This window comes from Rutidosis leptorrhynchoides, chromosome 5, assembly GCF_046630445.1.
Source record: "Rutidosis leptorrhynchoides isolate AG116_Rl617_1_P2 chromosome 5, CSIRO_AGI_Rlap_v1, whole genome shotgun sequence".
In the NCBI taxonomy this organism is placed as follows: Eukaryota; Viridiplantae; Streptophyta; class Magnoliopsida; order Asterales; family Asteraceae; genus Rutidosis; species Rutidosis leptorrhynchoides.
This window is the reverse complement of record NC_092337.1, coordinates 57,831,220-57,849,567: the sequence shown is the minus strand read 5'-3', so window position 1 is coordinate 57,849,567 and position 18,348 is coordinate 57,831,220.

The window sequence follows — 18,348 nt, the reverse complement described above, 5'->3', positions numbered from 1 at the left end:
GTTTTCCATGGCTACATAGGCGTAACCTCGAGCATTCAGTGTTTTTTCTTCTAAACATATGAACGGTCCGCCTCTGCATAAAGTAACAAATTCGGTGTTTGAATAGGTTTGATTATTTGAACATTTACCTCCATGTGACCATTTTCCGCATTTGTGACATCTTTCTAGGTGTCGTGCTCTTATTTTCGCTGCGGATTTTGATTTTCCTTTACCAAATTGTAACTTATTATCTTCGCATCTGGATTCTTTTCTTACTCCGTCCAATCTTTCTCTGATTACTGATACTATTTCACTCGGAAGTGTGTCATTATTACGTTTAGTGATCAAAGCATGTAGCATTAGACCATGGTTTAGTTCACAGGAAGTCTTCATTTCGTAAAAACCTAAAAAAAATAAAAATTCAGAATGGGGGGAGAAGACTAGTTCTTTAGGGTCTGCTAGGGAAAGACCATTCGGGTTCCATTTTCGAGAACTACACGAAAACAGAAAATATAACTCTAACATAAATACATATTATCCTTTAAAGACTTGATTCTCCCCACACTTAGTTAGCTGTGGTATCGAAATTGTGATTAACTTCGTTGTCGACTTCCATCGGATTATCTATGTAATGTTTAACTCTGTGACCATTAACCTTAAATTCAATCCCATTTGAATTTATTAATTCTATCGTTCCGTATGGGAAAACTCTTTTGACTATGAATGGTCCAAACCATCTTGATTTCAATTTTCCAGGAAATAGCTTGAATCGTGAATTGAAAAGAAGAACTCTGTCTCCTTCTTTAAATTCTTTTAAACTTCTGATTCTTTTATCATGCCATTTCTTCGTTCTTTCCTTATAGATTAACGAATTTTCGTATGCTTCATGTCTTAATTCTTCTAATTCGTTTAGTTGACTTAACCTTATACGTCCGGCTTCATGTAAATCAAGATTACATGTCTTCAAAGCCCAAAATGCTTTGTGTTCAATTTCTACTGGAAGATGACATGCTTTTCCGTAGACGAGTTTAAAAGGTGTGGTTCCAATTGGAGTTTTGTAGGCTGTTCTAAAAGCCCAGAGTGCATCCTCCAATTTAATGGACCATTCTTTCGGATTTGATCCTACGGTTTTTTCTAGAATACGTTTTAAAGCTCGGTTGGTATTTTCAACTTGTCCACTTGTTTGTGGATGATAAGCAGTGGAGATTTTATGAGTTACTCCATATCTTTTAAGAACTTTCTCAAGTTGATTATTACAGAAATGAGTTCCTCGATCACTTATTAAAGCTTTCGGTGTTCCAAACCTTGCAAAAAGACGTTTTAAAAAGTTGACTACAACTCGTGCATCGTTAGTTGGGAGAGCTTGTGCTTCCTCCCATTTAGATACATAATCAATGGCTACGAGAATATAGAGATTATTATGAGATTTTGGAAATGGACCCATAAAGTCAATACCCCAAATGTCAAATACTTCGCATACTTGAATGACATTTTGTGGCATTTCATCACGTTGACTTATTTTTCCGGCCCTTTGACAAGCATCACAGGATTTGCAAAGAAGGTGTGCGTCTTTGTAAATTGTAGGCCAATAGAATCCAGCATCATAAACTTTTCTTGCTGTTAGTTGAGGCCCATAGTGCCCTCCTGTTGTTCCTGTGTGACAATGGTTTAAAATTTTACTAGCTTCATCTCCGAATACATATCGGCGTATTATTCCATCTGGACAACTTTTAAATAGATGTGGATCTTCCCAGAAATAGTGTTTTATATCACTGAAGAATTTCTTTCGTTTTTGGTACGATAATCCTTTTTCAAAGAATCCACATACTAAATAGTTTGCATAGTCTGCAAACCATGGAATTTCATTATAATCTATCTTCAATAGATATTCATCAGGAAAGTTGTCTTGTATGGCCGATTCATTTAGAACTTCTAATTCGGGATTTTCAAGACGAGAAAGATGATCAGCGGCGAGATTTTCTGCTCCTCTTTTATCTCGGATTTCAATATCGAATTCTTGTAAGAGTAAGATCCAACGGATTAATCTTGGTTTGGCATCTTGTTTTGAAAATAGGTATCTAAGAGCAGAATGGTCGGTATAGACCACCGTTTTTGCTAGAACGATATATGAACGAAATTTGTCAAAAGCAAAGACAATAGCAAGGAGTTCTTTTTCAGTAGTTGTGTAATTTGTTTATGCTCCTTGTAACGTCTTACTAGCATAATATATAGGTTGAAATCGTTTTTCAATCCTTTGTCCTAAAACGACTCCCATTGCAAAATCACTTGCATCGCACATTAGTTCAAACGGTAGATTCCAATTTGGTGTTATCATGATCGGCGCATTAGTGAGTTTCTCTTTAAGAATATTAAAAGATTTGATACTGTAACAGACTCGTCCCACATCGGTGGGAGAGGAAAACAAAGCACTCCTTATAAGGGTGTAGATACCTCTTCTGGTATGACGCGTTTTGAGGGTGCTTACCCGAGAAGCAAATCCGTGAGGTAGAAGTGCGATCCGGGGTTGTACTCGTGCGCGGGTAGCCCGTCGGTGATCGGCTTGTGTCCAAAGCGGACAATATCATACTACGGGCTGATGGTGATGTTACTTATGGTATCAGAGCTGGGGCCCGCATCAATTTGCACTGCGGGGACGCAGTGTCCCGAAGGGGGGAGAGTTGTAACAGACTCGTCCCACATCGGTGGGAGAGGAAAACAAAGCACTCCTTATAAGGGTGTAGATACCTCTTCTGGTATGACGCGTTTTGAGGGTGTTTACCCGAGAAGCAAATCCGTGAGGTAGAAGTGCGATCCGGGGTTGTACTCGTGCGCGGGTAGCCCGTCGGTGATCGGTTTGTGTCCAAAGCGGACAATATCATACTACGAGCTGATGGTGATGTTACTGATACATTCATCTGAAAAGATGAATGGAGCATCCTTTTCTAGGAGTTTATTCATAGGAGTGGCAATTTTAGTAAAATCTTTTATGAAACGTCGGTAAAAACCGGCATGCCCTAGAAAACTCCTAACTCCTCTAACATTGGTGGGATAAGGAAGTTTAGCAATTACATCTACTTTAGCTCTATCCACTTCAATTCCTTCTTTTGAAATTTTATGTCCAAGAACGATGCCTTCTTTAACCATGAAATGGCATTTCTCCCAATTAAGTACTAGATTTGATTGTTCGCATCTAATCAGCATTCGTTCAAGATTAGCTAGACATGATTCAAATGTATCACCGAAGACTGAAAAGTCATCCATGAAAACTTCCATGCATTCTTCTATCATGTCGTGAAAAATCGCCATCATGCACCTTTGAAAGGTTGCAGGGGCGTTGCAAAGTCCAAATGGCATGCGTTTGTAAGCAAAAGTACCATAAGGGCACGTGAACGTGGTTTTCTCTTGATCTTCGGGTGCTATTGGAATTTGAAAATATCCGGAAAATCCATCAAGAAAACAATAGTAACTATTTCCGGCTAGCCTTTCCAACATTTGATCAATGAAAGGTAAGAGAAAGTGATCATTTCTGGTGGCGTCATTTAATTTTCTATAATTAATACATACACACCATCCTATTATAGTCCTAGTAGGAATAAGCTCATTTTTTTCATTTGTAATGACAGTCATGCCACCCTTCTTAGGCACGCATTGAACTGGGCTTACCCATGGACTATCAGAGATTGGATAAATTAAACCTGCGTCTAGTAGTTTAATAATTTCTTTTTTACTACATCTTGCATATTAGGATTTAGTCTTCGTTGGCGTTGCACATACGTTTTATGACCTTCTTCCATAAGGATTTTATGTGTGCAATACGAAGGACTTATTCCTTTAATATCATGAATCTTCCATGCAATGGCTGGTTTATGAGCTTTCAACACAGAAATGAGTTGTGATTTCTCATTTTCAGTAAGAGAAGACGATATTATTACAGGTAATTTAGATTCACCATGTAAATAAGCGTATTTCAAATGGTTTGGAAGTGGCTTTAACTCTAATTTAGGAGGTTCTTCTATCGATGATTTGTATCGATATCTGTCTTCTTCTTTTAGCATTTGAATTTCTTCTGTTGTTGGTTCATATCCATTAGCTATAAGTGTAGCTAACATTTCAGCTTCATCAATTGGTTCAGTTCCTTCTCCTAAAGAACATTCTCCTGTTCCTTGTAATTCTGGAAATTCTTCTAATAATTCTGCATGTGAATCTATAGTTTGAATATAATAACATGTATCATCTGCAGATTGCGGTTGTTGCATTGCTCTATCAACTGAAAAGGTAACACTCTCGTCCTCTATACTTAGGGTCAATTTCTTACCGAATACGTCTATCATTGCTTTAGCCGTGTTTAAGAATGGTCTTCCTAATATGAGATGAACTTGAGAATCTTCTTCCATGTCTAGAACAACAAAATCTACTGGAAATACTAAAGTACCAACTTTAACTAGCATGTTCTCCATTATCCCTCTAGGATATTTTATTGATCGATCGGCTAGTTGTATGCTTATTCTTGTTGGTTTCAATTCTCCAAGGTCTAGTTTAGCGTATAGTGAATACGGCATTAAATTTATACTAGCACCTAAGTCTGCCAATGCTTCTATTGAACTAAGACTACCCAGAAAACATGGAATTATGAAACTTCCTGGATCAGATAGTTTTTTGGTATCTTATTCAACAGCACTGCTGAACAATTAGCATTCATAGTAACAGCCGAGAGTTCTTCCATTTTCTTTCTATTCGTGATTAGATCTTTCAGAAATTTAGCATATCTAGGCATTCCCGAAATCACATCAATGAAAGGAAGATTTACATTTATCTGTTTAACATATCCAAGAATTTGGATTGCTCGGCTTCAAGTTTCTCCTTTTTCATTTTACTCGGGTAAGGAAGTGGTAGTTGGTATGGTTTAACATAAGGTTTATCCTTAGCTGTGTTATCTTCATTAACCTTTTCAACTACCGGTTCTTTTTCCTTATCTTGTTCAGGTTGTGGTTCTTGTGGAGTAGGAACGACTTCATCAGAATTTACAGGTATTTCAGGTGGTTTAAGTGTTGTACCACTTCTTGTGGTAATGGCTTTAGCTGTTTCATTTCGGGGGTTAGCATTTGTATCACTAGGTAAACTTCCCGGTTTTCTTTCACCTATTAACCTTGCTAGGTTACTTACTTCTTGTTCCAAGTTTTGAATAGAAGCTTGTTGATTTCTAAATGCTTGAGCATTTTGTTCATTAGTTTGTTTTTGAGATGTGAAAAACTGCGTTTGAGTTTCAACTAGCTTCGTCATCATATCTTCTAAATTCGGCTTTTTATCATCGGGTTGTGGTGGTTTGTTTTGAAAATTAGGTCTTTGCTGATTGTAAGTATTGTTGGATACTTGTTGATTGCTAGGACCTTGTTGGTTGTTGTATGGAATATTTCGGTTATAATTCTGATTTTGATTGTAAATCGGTCTTGGCGGTTGATAATTATTCTGATAATTATTTCCAGGCCTTTGGTTTATGTATGAAATATTCTCTCTTTGTTCCATTGTTAGTTCAATACTGAGACAATCTTTTGTCAAATGTGGTCCCCCACACTGCTCACAACTAATTCGTATTGAGTGAATATCCTTAGTCATCTTTTCCATTCGTCTCTCGACAGCATCTATCTTTGCGGAAATGGAATCTAAGTCATGGCTAGAATCGGCTCTAGCTGCTTTAGATGATCTAACGATATCTTTTTCTTGGTGTCACTCATGTGAGTGGGAAGCAGTGTTATCAATAATTTTATAAGCATCAGTTTCGGTTTTCTTCATAATAGAACCACCAGCTGCTATATCGATGTCTTTTCTTGTAGTGATGTCACATCCTTGGTAGAATATTTGTATTATTTGACAGGTGTCTAAACCATGTTGCGGACATCCTCTTAATAACTTTCCAAATCTTGTCCACGCCTCATATAGAGTTTCATTCGGTTTCTGTGTGAACGTAACAATTTCTCCTTGAAGTCTTACGGCTTTAGATGCCGGAAAGAATTGTTTAAGAAAATTTTCAACTAAAACGTCCCATGTATCAATCGCCCCTTCAGGTAACGATTCCAACCAATCTTTGGCTTCTCCCTTTAAAGTCCAGGGAAATAACATGAGATATATCTGTTCTTCCTCAACTTCTCTTATTTTAAATAGTGTGCAGATCCTATTAAAGGTACGAAGATGTTCATTTGGATCTTCCTTCGGCGCACCACTAAATTGGCATTGATTAGTCACCATATGTAGAATTTGTCATTTGATTTCATAATCTGGCGCATTAATGTCTGGATGAGTAATTGCGTGACCTTGGCCAGTACGTTTAGCTCTCATTTGGTCCTCCATACTTAAAGGTTCCAGATTTTCCATGATTGAATTTGTTGAATCTGAATCACTAGAGGATTCTGATTTAATGGTTCGTTCCTCAACAATCTCTGTTTGAATGATTGGTGGTTCCGGAGGAAAATTTAATGGTTCAGGATCTATGAATAGTCCCTGAATATTCTCCGGATTCTCAATTGTGAGGTCGGGTTCAAAAAATGGATTATCGAAAATTTGAACTGGAGTACTTGGTCGACTGGATGACGATTCTAAAGGAAAATCAACGGCGGTAATATTTGCTAGATGTCTTGATCTAGTTACAGATGGTGAACGTACAAAAGGTGGTGAACGTCTTGCTCGGTGCATTCACTGAATATCCTATTAGTTTTTAAAAAAAGAAAGAAAAATTATATAAGTTATCCAATTAATAGACTTTTCTGATTTTGCCCACGTTTCGAATAGCCAAAAGATGCAGCAGAGGGGCAGGATTCGTTTGGTCTCAATATAATTGAGTACTGTTTGGCTCCAATAACCCGGTCCACGTACAAATCCAACTATTACTACGAACCAGAAAATTTTGATGTCTATCAATTTAACCACTTAAAATAAATTTTCGTAATTTTAAGAAATTTAGATAAGAAGTAGAATAAAAATCTATGTCCTAAAAACTAGAATAGCGAGAAATAAGAAAGAAAAAGAGTGCGTCGAAAAAGAAAAAGAAAAGGGTTGAAAAATAAAAGGCGTCGAAAAATAAGAAATAAAAAGAAATGACTTATAGAACTTTAAAACACTCGACTAACCCAACCTTATTACTATCACTAACTTAAAATTATAATCGTAAATTGAGATTACTAATTGGAATGATAATTGATACATAGGTAAAAGGTGTCGAAAAATATTAAAGCTTACAAGTAAAACTATATCCCAAATGGCAATAACTTAAAAAGGTACTAAAACTTAAAAAGGCGTCGCAAAATTCTAAAGCACCTAAATCTTAATCTAAAGAAAAAGCACTTAAGGGATTTTACGGCAAAGCCTAAAAATCTAGAAGTAAAAATAACTATGGCAAAAACTAAGTTTAAAACTAAAAACGAGCGAAAAATACAAAAATTACGCTAAAACAATTAAAAAGGGACAAAATATAAAAATATACTAAAAGTTGTAAAAAGTACAATTTTTATAAAAATATTATTTTTATATTATTTATTTTATAAAACTATTAATTTTGTAATTTAAATAATCTAAATAAACTAAAATATACAAATTAAATAAATAAACTAAACTTAATAATAAATTAACAAAACTAATTAGGGTTTAATTAAAAATTAATAATAATAATTACTCCGTAATAAATGCTGATTAGGGTTCTGTTAGGCGCGTCAGGGAGAACTCCGCGAGTCGCGGTTCTCGAAGCTGGAAAACTCCGCAAGTCGCGGGGTTTCAAATTTCAGATCAGGTGCAGGACAAAAATCGTTCGTTTCAGTTTTTTTTTTTTATATATTTATTAGCATTGCGCTTCCGGCTTTTAAGCTAGATTGTCCCCGGCAGCGGCGCCAAAAATACTTGATAGTTATGCGAGGTGTATATAAAATAGCTTAAATTTTACTAGGAAATACTATTAAATACGATACAATTTTACACAAGATATTTATTTATTTAAAGAATGGATATACTTAAACCTTGCTACAACACTTATAGGCAGTGTACCTAATCGTACAGTAGTGTAGTTTTTAGTAAGTCCGGTTCGTTCCACAGGGAAAATCTTTTTCACAAAGCTTAACGCTATATTAGCTTAAATTTATAAAAATACAAAGATATATATAAGTAATATTATTATTATAAAGGGGTTTTTACCGTTTAATGACCGGTTTGTCGATTTTAAAACTTTAGTCCCAGTTAAAACCAAATGTAAAATATTAAATAAATAAAAGACTTAATTTAAAGCGTAAAGTAAATAACGATAATGAAATTGCGAATAATAAAAGTGCGATAAAATAAACTTGCGATAATTATAAAGTACGATAATTAAAAGTGCAATTAAATACAATAACAATAAATAAAAATGCGATAATTAGAAGTGCAATTAAATATAAAATAAAGGAAATTAAATATGAAATAAAAGAATTATGCTTATTTAAACTTCCGTAATCATGATGTTTGACGTGTTGATTTTAGTTTTATGCCCATGGGTTAATTGTCCTTTGTCCTGAATTATTTAATATGTCCGTCTGGTTTTGTCCATAACAGTCCATCAGTCATAAATATAAAGTGCGAGTGTCCTCGTCAAATTATCCTTATACCCGAAGTTAAATATTCCAACTAATTGGGGACTTAAACTGTAACAAGATTTTAATACTTTGTTTAATAATTACACCAGGATGTCGACTGAGTGTAACCCAAGGTTTTAATACTTTGTTAACAATTATGCCAAGTGTCCTTGTACATAATTTCACCCATGTTTTAATAATTCTAGTGGCTATTAATCCATTCCCGTGTCCGGTTAAATGAACGATTATTCGTACATATAAATACCCCGCCCATCGTGTCCGATTGAGTGTATATGGTTATTTATAGGGACGTCCAATTGTAAATCTTTATATTAAAATTAACAAACTATCATTTAGTTAAACAAATATAAAGCCCATTAATAGCCCATAGTCTAATTTCCACAAGTGTCGTTCTTTTGTCCAAACCCCAATTATGGTACAAAGCCCAATTACCCAATTTTAGTAATTAGCCCAACATCATGATTACTTCGTTTTAAATAAGCATAATAATAACTTAGCTACGAGACATTAAATTAAAAAGGTTGAACATAACTTACAATGATTAAAAATAGCGTAGCGTTACACGGACAGAATTTCGACTTACACCCTTACAACATTCGCTAACATACCCTTATTATTAGGATTTAAAATTAAAATTAAAATTAAAATTAAAATTACATATATATATTTACGTATATATTGAGAGAGAGATAGATTATGGATATTTTTGCGATCAAACTGCTTTTGCTTTTATAGGGAATTGAGTCCAGGGGAACTCCGCGAGTCGCGGCCCATTTGGTGTTCGAACTCCGCAAGTCGCGGAGTTCCATTTTACAGCTCACTCAACTTTGGCTCTTTGTTTGCCGACGATTATATAAATAAATATAATATATAAATAATTTTAGTAATTATTTAAATATTATATTATACTTATGTGCATAGTTGACTTGCAATTTTTAGTCCGTTGCGTCGAGCGTTAAGAGTTGACTCTGGTCCCGGTTCCGGATTTTCGAACGTCCTTGCAAATAATTTAATATCTTGTACTTTGTGTTTTGAATCTTGTACTCTTGTAATTTCGAGACGTTTCTTATCAATAATTGGAACCACTTTGATTGTATTTTGTACTTTTGAGCTTTTTGGACCTTTGCGTCTTCAATTCGTCGAATCTGTCTTTTGTCTTCACCTTTTATTATTTAAACGAATATCACTTTTAAATAGAACAATTGCAACTAAAAGCTTGTCTTTCTTGAGGAATAATGCTATGAAATATATGTTCGTTTTTAGCATTATCAGTTATAATATAAGTAGTAGGTTATAAGTGTTTGTAATAGTAATAGTGTATAAACGTTGAATAATAGTATAAGTAATATTAGAGTTTCATTAACTAACTAGGGTTAATTAATTAAAGTAGTATTTTAATGATTAGGGTTTGTAATAAATGTCTAGGGTTTAATAAATTAGGGTTTTAATAAATTAGGGTTTAGTAAATTAGGGTTTAAGTAATTAGGGTTAGGTTTAGGGTTTTATTTAATGTAGTAATAATTAGGTAATGATTAGGGTTTTAATAATTAAAGTAGTATTAGGGTTTTAGGGTTTTAATTAATGTAGTATAGTTTAGGTGTAATTAGGGTTTAATATATATATATTATATATATATATATATATATATATATATATATATATATATATATATATATATATATATATATATATATATATATATATATTCGTGTATATGTATATATATATATATATATATATATATAGTATTTATATTTTTTTTATATATGTATATACTCGTGTATATATATGTATATATATGTTTTATATATTTTTCTTTTACAAATAGCCATAGTGTATCTATTTATGGTATGTACATATCTAGTTACCCTTTTAAACATTAACAAATCTTCTAACAATCTTTAGGGTTTGGAAGATCAAACTAAAAATATTTTTTATATATATAACCGTATGTATATGTATGTATATATATTTATATATTTTTTTTTACTAGTAGATATATATATGTAATGTGTATATACCTTCCAATTATAACCACCTTAACATAATCTTTATTAGGTTTTAGGTTTCTATAGATCAATCATAAAATCCTTTTTTTTATATATACTGTAGGTATATGTATATGTATATATATATATATATTTTTTTACATGAACAATATATATGTATATGAACTAGTATGAATATGATTATGATTATAACATGAATTGAAAGTAAACTTTAAGAGTTTTGGATCTAGGGTTTGTTACCTTGATGAAGATGGATGAAGATTAACAAGAGAAGTTGATGAACACTTGAAGATGATGATCAAAACCTTGAAGATTTGAAGAACACCTTTAAGATCTACGAAGAACGCGAAGAACACTTGAATATCACTTGGAAAACCCTTGAAGGTGGTGATGGATTTCGATGGTGATGGTGGTGGTGGTTTCGGTTTTGGCCAAAACTAGGGAGAGAGGGAGAGAGATTTTGAGAGAGAGTTGTAATTGTGATTTGGTACATAGAATAGGTTAGCTTAGGCCTCTATTTATAGGAGTGTTAGGAGGATTCTAGAATTAGGGTTTAATTAGAAGTTACTTAGGGAACAAGTTGGCTTGAAGAGGGGGTTAGGGTTGTTTAATTTGGCCAAATATTTGAAGGGCAAAAGGGTAAATTTACCCCCTCCAAATCGGCTAGGGTTTTAAGGGATTAGGGTTTAAATTTTCACTTTAGTCCTTGTACTTTAATTTAGCTTAAATAGTTCCTTAATTATCCAAGTTTAATTATTTTAAGTACACATGTTTTAAAGTTATTTATTTTTTCACAAAAGTTAATAAGCTCATTATTTTTATCTTTTTATTAACTTGTTAATTATTACATAAAGTTAATTAATATGATTCTTAATAATCGTTAATTAAAGTTTAATTGTTAATTATAATGTTATAGTTGGGCATTTAATAAGGAAAAGTATAGAATGGAAAAATGAGGGTCGTTATAGTACCTCCCCGTTATTGAAAACTTCGTCCCGAAGTTTTAGGTAGATTCCTCTTTTGCATCAGCAGTTGAGAAGAGATGGGGATAGTTCCGTTTCATGTGGTCTTTGCGTTCTCAGGTATATTCGGGGCCTCTATGCGAATTTCAACGGACTTTAACGATAGGTATGTTGCTTTTACGCGTTTGTTTGACCTCTTATTCCATGATTTCTATAGGTTCTTCAACGAAGTGCATTTGCTCATCAATGCGGACATCATCCAGAGGAATAACCGGTGTGTCATCAGTAAGACACTGTTTAAGATTTGAGACATGAAACACATCATGTACTTGGCTAAGTTCAGTTGGTAGTTCTAATTGATATGCCACGGGACCGACTCTTTGAGTGATTGTGAAAGGTCCGACATATCGTGGACTGAGTTTGCTTCGTTTACTGAAACGGACAACACCTTTCCAAGGGGATACTTTCAACATGACTTTATCTCCAACTTGGTATTCGATGTCTTTTCATTTCTTATCGGCATAGCTCTTTTGTCAGCTACGGGCCGTTTCTAATCGTTGCTTAATCTGAACGATCTTTTCGATAGTTTCGTGAATGATTTCAGGACCAGTTAAGTGTCTGTTCTCGAGTTCGTCCCAACACAAAAGGGATCTACACTTTCGTCCATATAAAGCTTCAAAAGGTGCAGCCTTAATGCTGGAGTGATAACTGTTGTTATAAGAAAATTCAACTAAAGGTAGATGTCTATCCCAACCTTTGCCGAAATCGATTGCACAAGCACGTAGCATATCTTCCATGGTTTGAATAGTTCGTTCACTTTGACCATCAGTTTGTGGATGATAGGCTATACTCATGTCGAGTTGAGTTCCAAGAGCAGATTGTAAAGTTTTCCAAAATCTGGAAACGAATCGACTGTCGCGATCAGAAATAATCGAGATAGGAACACCGTGACGTGAGACAATTTCTTTAATATAAAGCTGTGATAATTTCTCCATCTTATCGGTTTCCTTGATTAGTATGAAATGCGCAGATTTAGTAAGACGATCGACTACGACCCAAATAGTATCGTTACCGTTCGAAGTCTTAGGTAACTTAGTAACAAAGTCTATAGTGATACATTCCCATTTCCACTGCGGAATATCGGATTGTGTCAACAGACCAGAAGGCTTTTGATGTTCAACCTTGACTTTCAGACAAGTGAGACACTTACTAACATAGGTAGAAATGTCGGATTTCATGTTAGGCCACCAGTAGAATTGCTTCACATCGTGATACATCTTACTGGAACCGGGATGAATAGAGTATCTAGTCTTATGTGCTTCATCCAAGACTAGTTCATGGAGATTACCGAAGAGAGGGACCCAAATTCTGTTACCAAAGTACCGTGTACCATTGGCTTTCACTTGGAGTTGGTTCTCGAAACCAATAGGTCCTTCACCTTCGATAAGTGTCGGTTTAATAGCTTCCAATTGAGCTTCATAGATTCGTGAGATAAGATTTGATTTGATCTTCAGGTTTAGAGCACGAACACGTTTAACATCGTCTTTTCGACTAAAGGCATCCGCAACTACATTCGCCTTGCCAGGGTGATATTTCAGCTCACAGTGATAATCGTTCAATGTCTCGAGCCATCGGCTTTGCCTCATATTCAGCTATTTTTGATCAAAGATGTGTCGAAGAATTTTATGGTCAGTGTACACCGTAAAATGGGTACCATATAGATAATGTCTCCATATCTTTAATGCAAATACCACGGCACCTAACTCAAGGACATGTGTGGTATAGTTCTCTTCATGTTTCTTCAACTGTCTAGATGCATAGGCAATAACCTTTTCACGTTGCATTAAAACACAACCAAATCCTTTCTTTGAGGCATCACAGTAAACAACAAAGTCGTCAGTACCTTCAGGTAAAGATAGAATCGAGGTTGTGGTCAATTTCTCCTTTAGAATCTTGAAAGCAGATTCCTGTTCTTCGGACCACTCAAACTTCTTCCCTTTTTGAGTTAGCTTTGTAAGTGGTTTAGCAAGTAGGGAAAAATCTTTTATAAACCTTCGATAGTAACCGGCATGTCCCAAAAATTGACGAATATGCTTCGCAGTCTTTGGTATCTCCCAGTTCTGAATAGCAGTAATTTTGGCTGGATCGACATGTATTCCGTTTCCATCAACAACATGTCCAAGGAATTGTACGGTTTTGAGCCAAAACTCGCACTTAGAAAATTTAGCATAAAGTTGTTCCTTTCGTAAGAGTTCAAGAATCATGCGCAAATGTTGCTCATATTCTTCCTCACTCTTGGAGTAGATCAAAATGTCATCAATGAAAACAATGACGAATTTGTCAAGATAAGGTTTGCAAACACGGTTCATAAGATCCATGAACACAGCAGGTGCGTTGGTCAAACCAAAAGGCATGACACAAAATTCATAGTGCTCATAGTGAGTGCGAAAAATAGTCTTAGGAATATCCGATTCCTTGACTCTGAGTTGGTGATAACCGAATCTCAAATAAATCTTTGAATAGACGCTTGACCCTTGGAGTTGGTCGAATAAATCATCAATACGCGGCAACGGATAACGGTTCTTGATAGTAAGCTTGTTAAGTTCGCGGTAATCAATGCACATCCTTAACGTACCGTCCTTTTTCTTGACGAATAGAATAGGAGCTCCCCATGGGGACGAGCTCGGATGAATGAAACCTTTATCCAATAGTTCTTGGAGTTGGTTGGATAATTCCTTCATCTCGGAGGGTGCTAATCGGTATGGAGCTTTAGTAATAGGTGCAGCACCGGGAGTTAAATCAATTTGAAATTCAACTTGTTGAGGAGGTGGAAGACCAGAAAGATCTTCGGGAAACACATCAGGATAGTCTTTAACCACTGGTACATCGTCAATACTCTTCTCTTTCGACTCAATCATCTTAACGTGGGCTAGAATATCTGGATAACCTTTCATAAGGTATTTGCAGGTTTTGATACATGAGATAATATTGAGATTGGAACCACTCTTTTCACCTTGGATGATGAGAGTCTCTCCATTTCCCAATGGAACATGAACAGTTTTATCGTAACACATGATAGCAGCATGTACTGGACGTAACCAATCCATTCCAACTACAATGTCAAAACTTCTGAGCTCGACCGGCAAAAGGTCTATCTTAAATTCTTTATTGGCTAGGATTAGGTTGCATTTTTTATAGATTTTATCGACTTGCATGATATTTCCATTGGCTACTTCTACTAATCGTTTAGTTTCTAAGGGTTGAGGTTTTTCAGTAAATAGGGTACAAAATTCACTAGACACGTAACTTATGTCAGCACCAGTATCGAATAAAATAGTGGCATAACAATTATTGGCAATATACGTACCTGTGATGACCTCATCCTCATCTCGAGCTTCAGCAGCAGTGATAACAAATGCACGACCCTTCGCAGCAGTAGCATTAGTTCCAGGAGTGGGATTATCCTTCTTCTTAGGGCAATCTGGACTAATGTGTCCCTTTTCCGCACAAGTATAACATGTAGGAGGAGCTTTGGCTGGAACAATAGCCTTATCCTTTGGAGGAGTCTTACACGTCTTAGCAACGTGTCCCACTTTCTTACACAATGAACAAGTAGCAGTACACTTCCCCGGGTGATGCCTCTCACAACGAACACAGAAAGGATAGGTACCCTTATAATTCGTCCTTGTACTATCCGTAGGCTTCTTACTAACATTTTGAGTCGAATCTTGAGATGACTCAAACTTCCTCTTACCATCATTACCCTTGGTCTCAACCTGCTTACTAGCCGACGCTCTTCTTCTCCTGGCCAACATCAAATTTTGTGCCATGAGAATCACAGCATCAACAGTAACCTTCTCGGCAGCAATAACATTCCCTTAAACATCTTCAGGGAGACCTTCAATATATCGTTCAATCCTTCTAGATTCGGTAGGAAACATCTCGGGACATAAAGTATAAAGCTCAAGATAACGGTTGGTGTAGCTTTCAATATCAGTTCCCTTCACCTTGAGTTCCCAGAACTCAGCTTCAAGTTTCTGAACTTGACTTTGAGGGCAGAATTTATTAATCATCATGCTTTTGAGTTCGTCCCATGGAATTTCATTAGCATTGTCAATTCCTACGGACTTGGCATGAGCAGACCACCAAGTTAAAGCATTGCCACCTAATGAGCTAGTGACATACTTTACTCGATCGTCATCACCACAGTTGCAAATATGAAAAATGGACTCCATCTTCTCGAACCAACGAACGTTCGACAGCTTCTTCATTTCCCTTGAATGCGGGAGGATAACAGTTTGTAAAGTCCTTGTATGAACAAGGTTTCGGCTAAGGATTAACATTATTAGCTTGAGCGTTGCCTTGTGCGGCAGTGAGTAACTGTTGGAATTGCTCGGTTGTCAACACGATATTGTTAACAGTAGGTGGAGCTGGACGAACCATGATGTTGCTACATAGAAGTTGACATAAGTCGGATAAGTTAACAAATTATAGGTTTGAGCAATTACAAGTATGAATAAGATAAAGTATTGATATCACATGATATAAATAAAACATTTTATATTATTAAGGAACGAGGCGTTAAATAAGCCTTTTAATACACGATTCGGAAATACAAAATAGTTTAAGGCATAGCCTTTACATCGATGTAAAATGGAAAAATAACTAAGAAATATTAAGATTGAAGTAGTCTTCATATTTCTTCTTCTCGTCCTCAAACTGCTTCATCACTTTTTCCATGTTATCCTTCACAAGTTTCTCTAACCTTTCGGTTTGAGAGTCGAAGGACTCTTTGATGATTTCCTTCAAGATTTTGTTTTCTTTTTCTAGTTTGTTTAGACGCACTTCTATCCGAGCAACATGGCATTTACTAAACTCCCTATTCTTCTCACAACTACTCTGAAGGTTGATGATATCACACTTCACTCTTACATGCTTCATGTTATTACAAAATAATGGACTGGTAGCGGGTTTGGGTTGCTTTCTCTTTAGAGTTGAGTTTTCAGACGATTCTTCAATAGGCTCTTCCTCAGGCTCATAATTCGAGAAGTCACTGTCATAGTTAGGGAGGTCTTGAAGAGCATCCCATTCGGGAGTACTCATTGGTTTATGTACCAATGAGTGAAAAGAGCCAGAGTCAGCAGGATCAGCATGGCTTTCTCCTTCGCTTTCAGATCCTTGAGTTGGGTGAAAATCAGGAGATACAGGTAGAGTATCCGGACTATAGTTTGGGGAACGAGGACCACCAAAGCCATAAGGTGGACTTTTGACCGATCTTTCACTGGAAGACCCTTTAGTATATTCTTCGGTTGGCTTGAAAAGACTTGGTTTATTAATGATTGAGCTTGACATCCTAACATTAGGAAAGAGACTTTCATTAGAATCTTTAAGTCAAGTTTAGTAAAGCATAAGTGTTAAGATTATAGTGCAATCCTAAGTGCTTAAGGTCTAAGGCAGGAAAGGTTATAGTTTCCTAGATTGCTAAGGCACCCTAGCTAACAAGTAAGGTACACATAAAAATGCAATCCTGGTTCTCTATAACAGCCTGGTTATGTTCTGATACCAATCTATCACACCCCCAGTAAGGGCTTGGGCAAAATGTGACTTAATATCAAATAAACTAACATATTATAATATACGAGAACAATACTAAATGATAAAATAAACTTTATTGAGTACGCAGCGGAATAAATGAAATGTCGTTACAAAGGAATAAAGTAAATGTTTCAAATGCAGAAATAGTAAATACGATATCTCTTGATCCTATGTCCAAGTAGCATCACATAAGCAGTAGATAAATAACTTGATCAAACAGTACCTGAGACAAAACATGCTAAAGTGTCAACCAAAAGGTTGAGTGAAGTTCATAGGTTTAACAAATAAGTTTGACCGTTGTTTTAGACCACTAGATTTAGTTTGTAAAGTTGATCTCGCAGATCACAAAGTTATGCCAGTGCGTGATATTTAGACTAAACGTTCAAGTTTGCCCCAAAGACAAGTTGTAGTTTATACTTGTCAGTTTAATTTCATTATTAAGTAATACAATGACTTGGTCAAATGTATCGGGGACGTTACTCCCGATAGGCCTTGATAATGCTAAAAACGAACATATATTTCATAGCATTATTCCTCAAGAAAGACAAGCTTTTAGTTGCAATTGTTCTATTTACAAGAGATATTCGTTTAAATAATAAAAGGTGAAGACAAAAGACAGATTCGACGAATTGAAGACGCAAACGACCAAAAAGCTCAAAAGTACAAGATACAACTAAAAAGGTTCAAAATATTGATGAGGAACGTCTCAAAATGACAAGAGTACAAGTTACAAAACGCAAAGTACGCGATTTAAAATAATACGCGAGGACGTCCGAAAATCCGGAACCGGGACCTGAGCCAAGAAGAAACGCCCGACGCAACGGACCAAAAATATCTAGTCTACTATGCACAAGAATATAATATAATATATATATAATTATATATTATATATATTATTATTATTATATTACGTCGGCAAGAAGAAAACAAAGTCATTTGGCTGGATCCAGGGTGGCCATGCGACTCGCATGGCCAGAAGCACAAAATCATGCGAGTCGCATGGTGTGAGATTGCTGGTCAGGTCCTATATAAAGCCAGTTTTGTGCCGAGTTTTACTACACATAATTTTAATCTATCTCTCAATATATAGGATATATATATATATATAATTTATATTTTAATTTTAATTATAATTCTAATAATAAGGGTATGTTAGCGAATGTTGTAAGGGTGTAAGTCGAAATTCTGTCCGTG